The following is a 12,824-nucleotide window of genomic DNA, read 5'->3' on the forward strand; positions in this document are numbered from 1 at the left end:
AAATCCAAAGTCCAAATTCCAAACTGCGCTCCTTCCCTTTGGAGGCTTTCCTAGCGCCCGCTTGGCATTTAACGTCCACATGTGGGGTATTTTCGTATTCGTGGGCAATTGCTCTACATGGGTACCAGTTTTTTTTCTTTTTAACCCCTTGTAAAAAAGAAAAATGCGAGGCTAGACTAACTTTTTAGTAAAAAAAAAAAGTAATTTTTCAGTTTCTCGCCACATTGTGACTGCCACCAGTGGGGTCCATATGCTCACTGCACCCCTTGTTACGTTCCTTGAGGGGTGTAGTTTGCATAATGTGGTCACTTGTGGGGGTTTTTCACTGTTTCGGCAACACTGTCGCTTTGTAAACTCAACATGGCCTCCGTCCTCCAATCTGGCCAAATCCAGCTTCCAAAATCCAAACTGCGCTCCTTCCCTTTGGAGGCTCTCCTAGAGCCCGCATGGCATTTAACATCCACATGTGGGGAATTTCCATACTCGTGGGGAATTGCTCTACATGTTTAGCAGGTTGTTCTCTTTTTTTAACCCCTTGTGACAATGAAAAATTTAAGGCTAGATTAACTTTTTTGTAAAAAAAAAAAAAAAAGTAATTTTCTATTTTCTTGCCACATTGTGCCTTCCACCATTGAGGTCCATATGCTTACTACACCCTTTGTTACGTTCCCTGAGGGGTGTAGTTTCCATAATTTCACTGTTTTAGCAACACTGGCTTTTTGTAAACTCAACATGGCCTCTGTCCTCCAACCTGGCCAAATCCAGCTTCCAAAATCCAAACGGCGCTCCTTCCCTTTGGAGGCTTTCCTAGCGCCTGCTTGGCACTTTATGTCCACATGTGGGGTATGTCTATAAACTGCAGAAACAGGGCAATAAATATTGTGGTGCATTTCTGTGGTAATAGGTTTTCTATTATGAGAGAAATTGGATTACAATATAATTTGTGCACAGAAAATTGACATTTTCAATTTTCTTACACATTTAGCTTTTATTTCTGTGACTCAACTAAAGGGTTAAAAACTTTTTGGAAGTGCTTTTGAAAAGTTTAGGGGACCCAGTTTCTTAAATGGGGTGATTTGTGTGGGGGTTATAACATACAATACCCTTAAATCCACTTAAAACCTCAACTGGTCCCTAACAAAATCTGACTTTGAAATTATTGCGAAAATTTCAAAAATCGTTGCTAAACTTTTAAGCTTTCTATTGTCTTAAAAAATTGAAAGCAAGTTTAAAAAATGCTGCCAACATAAAGTAGACATATTACTAATGTTATTTAGCATCTAATTTATGTGGTATAACTATTTTCCTTGCAGGCAGAATATTTCAAAGTTAGAAAAATGAAAATGTTCACTATTTTTCACATTATTTTGTGATTCGCTATAAATATCCACTCAAATTTACCAGTAATATAAAGAAGAATATGTCACGAGAAAAAAAAATCTCAGAATCATTAGGATATGTAAAAGCATCCTGACGTTATTAATGAATAAAGTGATACAGGTTAAATTCACAATATTTGGCCTGGTCCACTGGGTCATTTTGGGCTTGGTCCTCAAGGGGATAATATTGCTTAATTCCCAGGCTTATAGCGCTCTTATCCTTTTGTCTATGGGGCTGTGTTAGGTGTCATTTTTTGCGCCATAATATTTACTTTCTATTGGTACCTTGATTGCGCATATGCGACTTTTTGGTCGCCTATTATTAAAATTTTTCAGGATTTGATGGGACCAAAAATGCGCAATTTTGCATTTTGGGATTTTTTGCGCTGGCGCCATTTACCGTGTGAGATCAGGAATGTAATTAATTAATAGTTCAGGCGATTACGCACGCGACAATGCAAAACATGTTTATTTATTTATTTTTGTTTATTTATAACATGAGAAAAGGGGGGTGATTCAAACTTTTATTAGGGGAGGGTTTTTATTATTAACAACAACACTACTACAACATCCAAGGAAGGATAGAAGCTACTGGTAAAAGACCTTGTCAATCCTGCCTTCAAAAAGGCTAAAACTTCCAAGGAAGGATAGAAGCTAGTGGTGAAAGGCCTGGTCAATTCTGCCTTCAAAAAGGCTACAACAACATCCAAGGAAGGATAGAAACTACTGGTGAAAGGACTGGTCAAGTCTGCCTTCAAAAAGGCTAATGCAACATCAAAGTAAGAATAGAAGCTACCTCCCAAAAATTAGGCCAGACACAGTATGGCATTGAGCACACAGAGAACCATTAAAAGTGAGTGAGGAAGCAAGTGAGCCTCCCAAAAAATTGGAGTGAGGCCAGGGGCTGGGATTTATAGTGGACACGAACCTAGGTGCTGACAGCTAACTGGCTAGGCCAGCTGTTAGTCACCATCAAGGGTACACCTGATGCCGATCGACCGGGGATGGTGAGGCCCTGGCCGTGGCTACACACACACACACAAAAAAAAGATAACACAGCTGGCTGGTTGCCGGGGACGCTATCTGTGGGCCCCCAGCAACCAGTCCCGCTCCTCCGCAGACATTATGACGTCAGAGCATGGCAGTCAGGACACAGAGAACCATTAAAAGTGAGTGAGGTAGCAAGTGAGCCTCCCAAAAATTAGGCCAGACACAGCATGGTGGTGAGGACACAGAGAACCATTAAAAACAGAGGTAGCATATGAAACATCCCAAAATTTAGCCTGACACAGCAAGGGCGTGAGGACACAGAGAACCATTAAAAATAGAGGTAGCATATAAACCACTCAAAAACTTCTGATACCACAAACCCAGACCAAGATGGACAATACAACCATCCAATAAAAATAGCCAGATTATGGCTAGATTTAGCATCACCCCCTCATGCAGTTGTGCGTGAGAGGCATATCTTTGGAGGTAGGGCGAAGTATAAAAATACAGTCTTTTTAAGAGGCCCCGGAATTTGATTTGATCGAATAAATACACTTTCAATCCTTTAAAGAGTCTATAAGAGAGGGCAAGTGCGGAAGCCTGTCAAATAAAAAGACCTGGTCAATCCTGCCTTCAAAAAGGCTAATACCACATCCAAGGAAGGATAGAAGCTACTGTTGAAAGGCCTGGTCAATCCTGCCTTCAAAACAGCTAAAACATCCAAGGAAGGTAGAAGGTTCTGTTCAGCAGTTTGAGCACCGCCTGTTGGCGCTTACAATCGGCACTGCTGCTGCGCCTAAAACTAAAATGGCCGGATTATGGCTAGATTTAGCCTCACTCCCTCATGCAGTTGTGCGTGAGAGGCATATCTTTGGAGGTAGGGGACTAATAATAACAATACAATCTTCTTAAGAGGCCCTGGAATTTGATTTGATTGAATAAATACACGTTTAATCCTTTAACCCCTTAAGGACAGAGCCTGAAATGGCCTTAATGACAGAGACAAATTTTATGAATATGACCTGTGTCACTTTAGTCATTAATAACTTCGGGATGCTTTTACCTATCCGGCTGATTCTGAGATTGTTTTCTCGTGACATATTGTACTTTACATTTCTGGTAAATTGGAGTCGATACTCATAACAAATCTTTATGAAAAAAACCCAAATAATGTGAAAAAATGTGAAAAAATGCATTTTTCCAACTTTGAAACTTTTTTGCGTATACACAAAGTGGTTATACCACATAAATTATTTATTAAATAGCATTAGCAACATGTCTACTTTATGTTGGCGGCATTTATTAAACTATCTTTCATTTTTTTTAGACAATAGGGAGCTTAAAACATTAGCAGCAAATTTCCAAATTTTCAGTAAAATTTCAAAATCAGATATTTTTAGGGACCTGTTCAGGTTTAAAGTGTATTTGAGGGGCCTGTATGTTAGAAAGCCCCACAAAGCACCCCATTTCAGAAACTGCACCCCCCACACTCTGCAAAAGCATATACAGAAAGTGTTTTAACCCTTTAGGGGAGTCACAGAAATAAAAGCTAAGTGTGTAAGGAATTTGAAAATTTTAATTTTCTATGCAGAGATTTTATTGTAATGCAATATTTTTCATAATTACAAACCTATTACCAGAGAAATGCACCCCAATAATTATTGTCCCGTTTCTGCAGTTTATAGAAATACCCCATATGTGATCCTATTGCGCTATTTGACGCAACCACAAGCCTCAGATATAAGGGAGCGCCTAGTGAATTTCAACGCCTCCGTTATATTTGGTCATTTTTGACTTTGTACCACTTCAGGTTGGCAGAGGGTCTGGGGTGCCAAAACCTAAAAAACACACCTAAAGGGACACCATTTAGAAAACTACACCCCTCAAAAAAATTAACAAGGGGTGCGGTGAGCATCTGGACCCCACAGGTGCTTCACAGATTTTCCGAACAATATGGCGTGAAAAAAGAAAAATTTATTTTTTACACTAAAACGTTGTTCTAGCCTTCAATTTTTCATTTTCTTAAAGGGATAAGAGGCAAAAAAAGACAGAAAATGTGTAGCGTAGTTTCTCCCGAGTACGTAAATACCCAACATGTGGTGATAAAGTGCCAAGGGGGAGCAGGACGAGCCTCCAAAGGGAAGGAGCGCCAATTGGCTTTTGGAAGCTGAATTTCACTGAAAAGGATTTCAAGCGCCATGTCGCATTTACAGAGCCCTCGTGCTGCCAAGACACTGGAAACCCCCCACAAGTGACCCCATTCTGGAAACTACACCCCTCAAGGAATTTAACAAGGGGGGCAGTGAGCATATGGACCCCACTGGTGATGGGCAAAAATGTGGAACAATGTGACGTAAAAGTAAAAAATTTCATTTTTTCACTTTCATGGCACAAATGTGCCCGTCATCAAGGGGTTCATATCCTCACTGCACCCTTTGTTAGATTCCCTGAGGGGTGTAGTTTCCAGAATGAGGTCACTTGTGGGGGGTTTCCAGTGTTTTGGCAGCACGAGGGCTCTGTAAATGCGACATGGCGTTCATCATCCATTCTAGCCAAATCCAACCTCCAAAATCCAAATGGCGCTCCTTCCCTTGGGAGGCTTGCCCTGCGCCCACATGGCGCTTTATGTCCACATGTGGGGTATTTACGGACTCGGGGGAAATTGCTCTACACATTTTTTTTTTTCCTCTTTTAACCCCTTGTGAAAATGATAAATTCAAGGCTAAACCAACATTATAGTGTAAAAAATGTAATATTTCATTTTCACGCCACATTGTTCCACATTTGTGCCCGTCACCAGTGGGGTTCATATGCTCACTACACCCCTTGTTACATTCCCGAGGGGTGCAGTTTCCATTATGGGGTCACTTGTGGTGGGTTTCAACTGTCTTGGCAACACAGGGGCCTTTTGAATGCAACATGGCCCCTCGAAATCCATTCCATCCAAATCCAGCCTTCAAAAACCAAATGGCGCTCCGTCCCTTCGGAGGCTTACCCTGCACCGGCATGGCGCTTTATGTACACATGTGGGGTATTTCCGTACTCAGGGGAAATTGCGCTACACATTAAATGTTTTTTTTTATCTTTTAACCCCTTGTGAAAATGAAAAAATCATGACAAGATAAATGACTTAGAGTAAAAATTTTACAAAAATTACACTAAATGTTGGTCTAGCCTTGATTTTTTCCCATTTCCACAAGGGGTTAAAAAAAAATGAACACAAAACGTGTAGGGTAGTTTCCCCTGAGTACGAAAATACCCCAAATGTGAACATAATGTGCAATATGGGCACAGGGCAAGTCACCAAAGGGACAGAGCGCCATTTAGAGGCTGGAATGGAGGATAGAGGCCATGTCGCCATTACAAAGCTCCTGTGCTGCCAGGACAGTAGAAAACCCCGACAAGTGACTCCATTCTGGGAACTACACCCCATAAGGAATCTAACAAGGGGTGCAGTGAGGATATGGACCCCACTGGTGACAGGCACTTACGTAGAACATGTGCCGAGAAAATAAAAAATACAATTTTTTTCATTTTCACGTCCCAAATGTGGCCGTCACTAGGGGGCCATATCCCCGCTGCCCCCCTTGTTAGATTCCTTATTGGGTGTAGTTTCCAGAATGGGGTCACTTGTGGGGGGGTTTCTACTGTCCTGGCCGCACAGAGGCTTTGTAATTGCATCATGGCATCCTCTAATGGGAATGGCGGCCATACCTACTTAGTTGGGGAAAAGGGACAATTCTAATTTATTTGGGGGTATTAGGCCAGTTATTAGTTTATAAGGTTGAAAATGACAGGTGTCCATCAAACTCAACCTGTGTTGATCCAGAGGAAGGCTAAAACCCCTCGTGAGGCAGACGACAGTAGCCTCATCACAGTGGAAAAATTCCTTCCCGACTCCATAATGGCGATCAGAATAATCCCTGAATCAACGTGACCCCTGAAATAGTAATAAGGGACAGAATATAGATAATGTAGAACCCCAATGATGTGTGGTGCGCCTTGAAGCGATCCAATATGCAGAGGCCGGGGGGATCAGGACAGGTGTCACACTGGAAAATGGTGTTCTTCCTGATCCCCCTGTTACGCCACACTCTGTACTTCTTCTGGGGTCTCCTGTTTTCCAGTGTGGGGGACGTCACCTGGAAAATGTTGCCCTGGTGCGATACGGGGTCCCACATATCCAGAAGCGCTGGGTCCGCTCCATGGCTGCTAAATATTAGGGCTCTATTACTACTTCTGATATGTTCGGATCGTGCCGCAAGCTACAGGGCAGCGAGGGACTGGAAGAGGGGGGTGCTGGTATAAAAGTTATCCCCGTACAGGTGGTGACCTTTATCCAGCAGTGGGAAGATCAGTTCCCGGACGATCTTCCCACTTGTTCTGAGGATGGGGGGGGAGGGGGCATCTGGGGCTGGATTCGGGTGTCCCTTCCTACATACACTCTAAGGGTACGTGCACACTGCGGAATCGCGACAGATAACCCTTCGTGCATTCCGCAGTTGGCACCCGCCGGTGGACTGATGCAGGCGCACGTCTCCGTCCGTGTCATAGACTCCATTCTATGCACGGGCGGATTCCGCTCTCTGTCCAACGTGTTCATTCTTTGGACGGACGATGGAATCCGCCCATGCATAACATGGAGTCTATGACACGGGTGGAGACATGCGCCCGCATCAGTCCGCCGGCGGGTGCCAGCTGCGGAATGCACAAAGGGTTATCCTTCGCCATTCCGCAGTGTGCACGTACCCTAAATCTGTAAGTGTACCCTGAGGTACTCTCACACAGTTTGTAGAATTTCACTCCATACCGTCATCTCTTATTGGGACGGTACTGGCGGAAAAGACGTGTCTGGGGGGCAGCGTACGCTACGCTACCCCCAGACACGTCACTGGATGATGAGGATGATGAGGATGAATGGAGGAAAGAAAGATCCCCCCATTCATCCTTACTGGCTGTTTCGGTGTCGGAGGCAATAACGTATGCGTCCGACACCGAAAACACCCTGGGGGCCATCTTTATATGGGAACTAGTATATGGGGTATGTAGTGGTGTAGTGTCAAACTTTATTCAATGTAGTGTGGTGTAATGTAGTGTTTTTTACGTTTTTTTTTACAGTAAGTATAAAAAAAAAAACTACGCCAACAAAGGAGTTGCTGATAAATGCCGCACTTATAAGCAGACCGTGGCAGTAGAATATAGAAAAAAAACACCCTACGCCAAAAAGGAGGAGTTGCTGATTAGCAGCGCACTTTCGTGCGATGCTGATCAACACTCAGCGGCGATAGGGTGCGGAAAATAGAAAAAAAAAATTTGAAAAAAAAAAAAAAAAAACTTTCTACATTCTGAACATCCCTGTAGCTGCTGATAAGTGTATTACACATATCAGCCGCTAGAGGGCAGCAAAGCGCAAAATACGGAAAAAGCCGACGCTGGAGCCGAAAATAGCCGAGAGAAGCCGAACGTGACGTCACGGAGGAAGCCGAAGACCCGAACGAACACGAGGACGCCGCGAACCCGGAAGACGCCATTCAGGAGCCTAGGACAGGTGAGTAATGTACAAATACCTGCTCTGGACCCCTCGGCTACCTAGCTGAGGGGTCCAGGGCAGGTATTTACTATTTTGTGGGACTCTGATCGCCCTGCCACCGGCCCGATCGCCGTGAACGGCCGGCCGTTCACGGTGATCGGGCCGGTGGCACGGTGACCACCATTACTTTTTACAGTAATGGCGGTCGGTGCCGTCCTCGGACAGCACCGACCGCCATTTTTTTCCGGGTCATCGGGTCACCGATGACCCGGAAAGGTTCCGATCGCCGCTATTGGCTGATCTGAATTGATCAGCCTATAGCGGCGATCGTAAGCTCGGGGGTTGTTAACCACCCCCCGTGGCGTGAAGCTAAGATGGCCTGCTATGATTTATAGCAGGCCATCTTCCCCGACCGCTGTGTGTGAACACACAGCGATCGGGGAAACATAGGGCGTACCTATACGCCCGTTTGCGTTAAAGCCCACCCTGCGGGGGCGTATAGGTACGCCCTATGTCGTTAAGGGGTTAAAGAGTCTCTAAGAGAGGGCAAGTGCGGTGTCCTGTCTATTAAAAAGACCTGATCAATCCTGCCTTTAAAATGGCTACAACATAAAAAAAACGTAGAAGGTACTGGTAAAAGGACAGCAGAGGACACCTGTAAAATTACATCCACAGATAATATGGTTCGAAATGGACAACTTAAGGATGCTAAATTGAATTTGAATATGAATTTGACTGTAGCAGTTGGGGTAACATTCTCTGCATAATGTGACTCCCCACTTCTCGCCCCACCGCTATTTCAACTTTGAATTTGACTGTAGCAGTTGGGGAAACATTCTCTGCATAATGTGACTCCCCATTTCTCCTCCCTCCGCTGTTTCGACTTTGAATTTGACTGTAGAAGTTTGTGTAACATTCTCTGCATAATGTGACTCCCCACTTCTCCTCCCTCCGCTGTTTTGACTTTGAATTTGACTGTAGCAGTTGGGGTAACATTCCCTGCATAATGTGACTTCCCACTTCTCCCCCCACCGCTGTTTCGACTTTGAATTTGACTGTAGCAGTAGAGGTATCTTTCCCTGGTAGACTTGCGGAAATGCGCACAGATGCGGTGCATCTTAGTGAGCAAGTCAGCCAATTTGGGGAAGGTTTTAAGGAACGGCAGCAACACTAGGTTGAAGAAGTGGGCCAGACATGGTACATGTGTGAGACTGCCGAGTTGCAGAGCCACCACCAGGTTTTGCCCCTTTTCACACGCAACCAAGCTCACTGCTAATTACACAGGGTAATCAGCTGTGAGCTTGAATATGGCTTCAATAAGACATAAATAAAAAAAAAATAATAATATTAGTCAGCCTGTCAGCGCTGTTAGTTGACAGGTGGGTGCGCTTATTAGTGAGTGATGATGCCACCAGCTGCACTGAAGACCCGCTCTGACAACACACTAGGCGCAGGGCAGCCCAGCACCTCCAAGTCAGAAAGTAAGAAAGACAGAAATCTGGAAATATACTAGTGGTGGCTGCACCAATACACTCTGTGACACCCTCTTTACACTCTGCAAGCAGTAATGAACTTAGATATTCCTTGCGTAAGGAAGACAGAAATCAGAAAATATAGTAGAGGGCCGACTAGTTTTTAGGGGGCTGTGAGATACAATCTGGTGGTGGCTACACCAATAAACTATGTGACACCCCCTTTACACTTTGCAAGCAGTAGTGAACTTAAATATGGCTTGAGTAAGAAAGACAGAAATCTGGAAAGATATTAGTAATCCCAAAAGTTTTTTGTAGGCTGTGAGATACAATCTAGTGGTGGCTGCACCTATACACTCTTTGACACCCCCTTTACACTCTGCAAGCAGTAGTGAACTTAGATATGCCTTTTGTAAGAAATACAGAAATCAGAAAAAATAGTAGAGGGCCGACTAGTTTTTAGGGGGCTGTGAGATACAATCTGGTGGTGGCTGCACCAGTACACTTTGTGACACCCCCTTTACACCCTGCAAGCAGTAGTGAACGTAAATATGGCTTGAGTAAGAAAGACAGAAATCTGGAAATATACTAGTGGTCCCAATAGTTTTGGGGGGCCTGTGAGATACAATCTCGTGGTGGCTGCACCAATACACTCTGTGACAACCCCTTACAATGAGCAGTGAAATTCTATGCAGGTGTACTACAAATCACAGCAATACAATGTACTACAGAAGCACCACCAGCCACAAAATCATAAAAGAGTACTGAGCACTTCTTAGGGGTCTGTATACAACACCTATTGTCCTCTTTCTGCCAGCAGCCGATCACCACAGTGTGCTGCTGAAATCGTGGTAGCTGCACTGCAAGTCCCAGCCAGCAGTCTGTAGTAATACAATTTAAAAACGATTTGAAGCCCTTACAAGGGCTGTTTGGTTGTTTTGCTAGTAGTCCCTGCCTACTGGAATGCTAATTCCCTCCCTAAAGCTCTCCCTGACCAGCAGCAGCTCTGTCCCTAATCTCTTCCAGCATACGTCTGAAGCGAGCACTACCGGCCACGATTTTTATATGGCAGGGTCATCTGATCTGGCCAACCAATCACTGTTATCGACATGAATGGGTCCCTCGTGATTGCAGGATGTACCAAAAAGTCTCCTGCATGTTTATTGGCTGAGAAATAGCGCCCAAACTTACAGGAAATGGATTATGAGATTTTCTCGAGTATCGCGAGATGCTCGTCTGAGTACCCTAATACTCGAACGAGTACCAAGCTTGGACGAGCACGTTCGCTCATCACTAGTTTTAATGTTACAGAATCTTTTCTGATATATATCATGTCAGAAAAGATTATCAGACAGTCAGTCTTCATTTCTAAGATGCTTATTGAAATTCAAATACTTTTCTAAGAGGCTATGTTCACTATTTGTAAAAAAAAAAAAAAAAAAAAAAGGTCCCTGCTCTGCACTGCCGTGTTTCCGGCTGCTGTTATCAGCCAGGGACTGCAGCTATTAGTGAGCTGATGGCTGCATTTCCTGGTGATTTGGGTAATCGCTTCATCTTACCCTGTCGGCCCTCAGCATCACAGTGACACTGCTTCGGGCTCTCTAATGGATTGCAGGGAGCTCCAGCTGTCCAATGCAATCCAGCACTGATTTAATCAATCAGTGCTATATTAGCCTTCACAGATGACCTCTTATTATTTCCAGTCCCAAAACAGCTGAGCCCTATGTTCTAGATATTTTTGAACGGTTAAGTGCATTTGTGTAATTTATTTATTTACTTGTTCAAAATCTGAAATTCCAAATGTAACAATTTCCCTAAAGAGGTATTTGTCCCCAAATGTACAAAACCATTCTTCTGGCCTAGTAAATCTATGAAATTCCTCAGAAATAACCTAACACCCTTACCTAAGACACTTTACTCAGCCAATTTCCCTCCTCTGCTTCAAAAGGTTAAAGAACAGCTGGAAATCTTCATGGAAGGGACGGAAGAACTGACATACATAATGGTTTGTTTTACAAACCATCCCAATACAAATTCTCTCAGACCAGATAGTAGAGAATGAGGCATGAGACCTCTGTTCCTAGCTCACCAGGTCCTTCATCCAACAGAGATGGTCTACTTTTGAAAGCCATAGGTCAAAAGTCGGAGTGTCCGTAAACCTACGTAGTCTGTAGACCTCCACAGCAGGATCAGCAAATGCTGCTGTCCATGGCTGTCCACTAACCCAAACATTTTCCAAATTTTAGTGGAAAGGCAGGAGACCCAGACTTTCTCACAGACTCTTTATCTTACAGCCAGCAGGAGTCATGGGATTTCCAGATCTTTGTATTATAAAGCAATCTACCTAGCCAAATGGATATGCCTAACAAAAGCATTAACCTCTGAGCTTTATGCCTTTGCTCAGAGGTCTTCGTTGAGAGAGGAAAAGTGCAGTTCTCTATGGTCTTTACTCCCCACTACTAAGCTATTGCCAAACCTCAGCCCGCAACAAAAGGAAAAGCCCTTGTTTATAAGCAGTTCATCCTTTCTGTGTCACCCTTACACCAGATTTCCCCATTGGTTCCTCTAAGTACATTCCTTTTTATATTGAAATAGCTCACAGCCATAAGTAAAAATGGTTAGACCTTTGGAACCATACTCTATCAGAGGGATATTCGGCGGACCTAGCAGATATACATTCTTTCTTCCCAGAAAACTCTCAACACAAACATTCTCTTCCCAGCCTTATATAACTGGACAAACTGCTCTTTCAAGTGCTGTCCGCCACTGTAGTCTTCAATCGAAATTTCATGGACACCAAATGACCGCTTAGTATAGATAGTATGTCCCTCTAGCCTCAGCATATCATGAAATATTTGCACCAGTCGACCACTTTAAAGAAAGGTACTTTTTATTTTTGCTTTTTTTTTTTTTTTTACCCCTAAATTGTATCAATGAATCATAGCTACACTGACAGACAGCTAGAGAAAACTAAGGTTCACAATCAATTACTACATATCTATATTGCAGTAAGTCTCAGCAGTGAGACACACTGCGATCAATAAATTGTGACATGCCTGGCGACATCTCAAAAGTTGTTTATAATGACAGGTACTCTTTAACAAACTGTTTTATTCAAGTGCACTATTCTACAATAAGGAGACATGATGTTATCACTTTTTGATTCAACCTCTGGTACCTTCACTAAATGTGAATATGAATAAAAAAAACTTACAGATTTCTCTCCTGATGGTGTTTGGATCTACTGTGGAAATTTTCTAAATCAAATCCATCTGATGTGCATTTATCATAAGTGTGTTATTGAAGGTTGTGGGCACTGGTGTAGTCCCACTCTTGACTGCAGCAACTCTAGTAATTAGACTAGTTAAGCATCCACTCTAGCCTAAAATAGGGCATACATGCAGCTGTTACTCTACAGTGTTAGGCTAGGTTAACACTGCGTTTTTGCAATCC

Source organism: Dendropsophus ebraccatus, chromosome 5 (assembly GCF_027789765.1).
Source record: "Dendropsophus ebraccatus isolate aDenEbr1 chromosome 5, aDenEbr1.pat, whole genome shotgun sequence".
NCBI classification, from domain to species: Eukaryota; Metazoa; Chordata; class Amphibia; order Anura; family Hylidae; genus Dendropsophus; species Dendropsophus ebraccatus.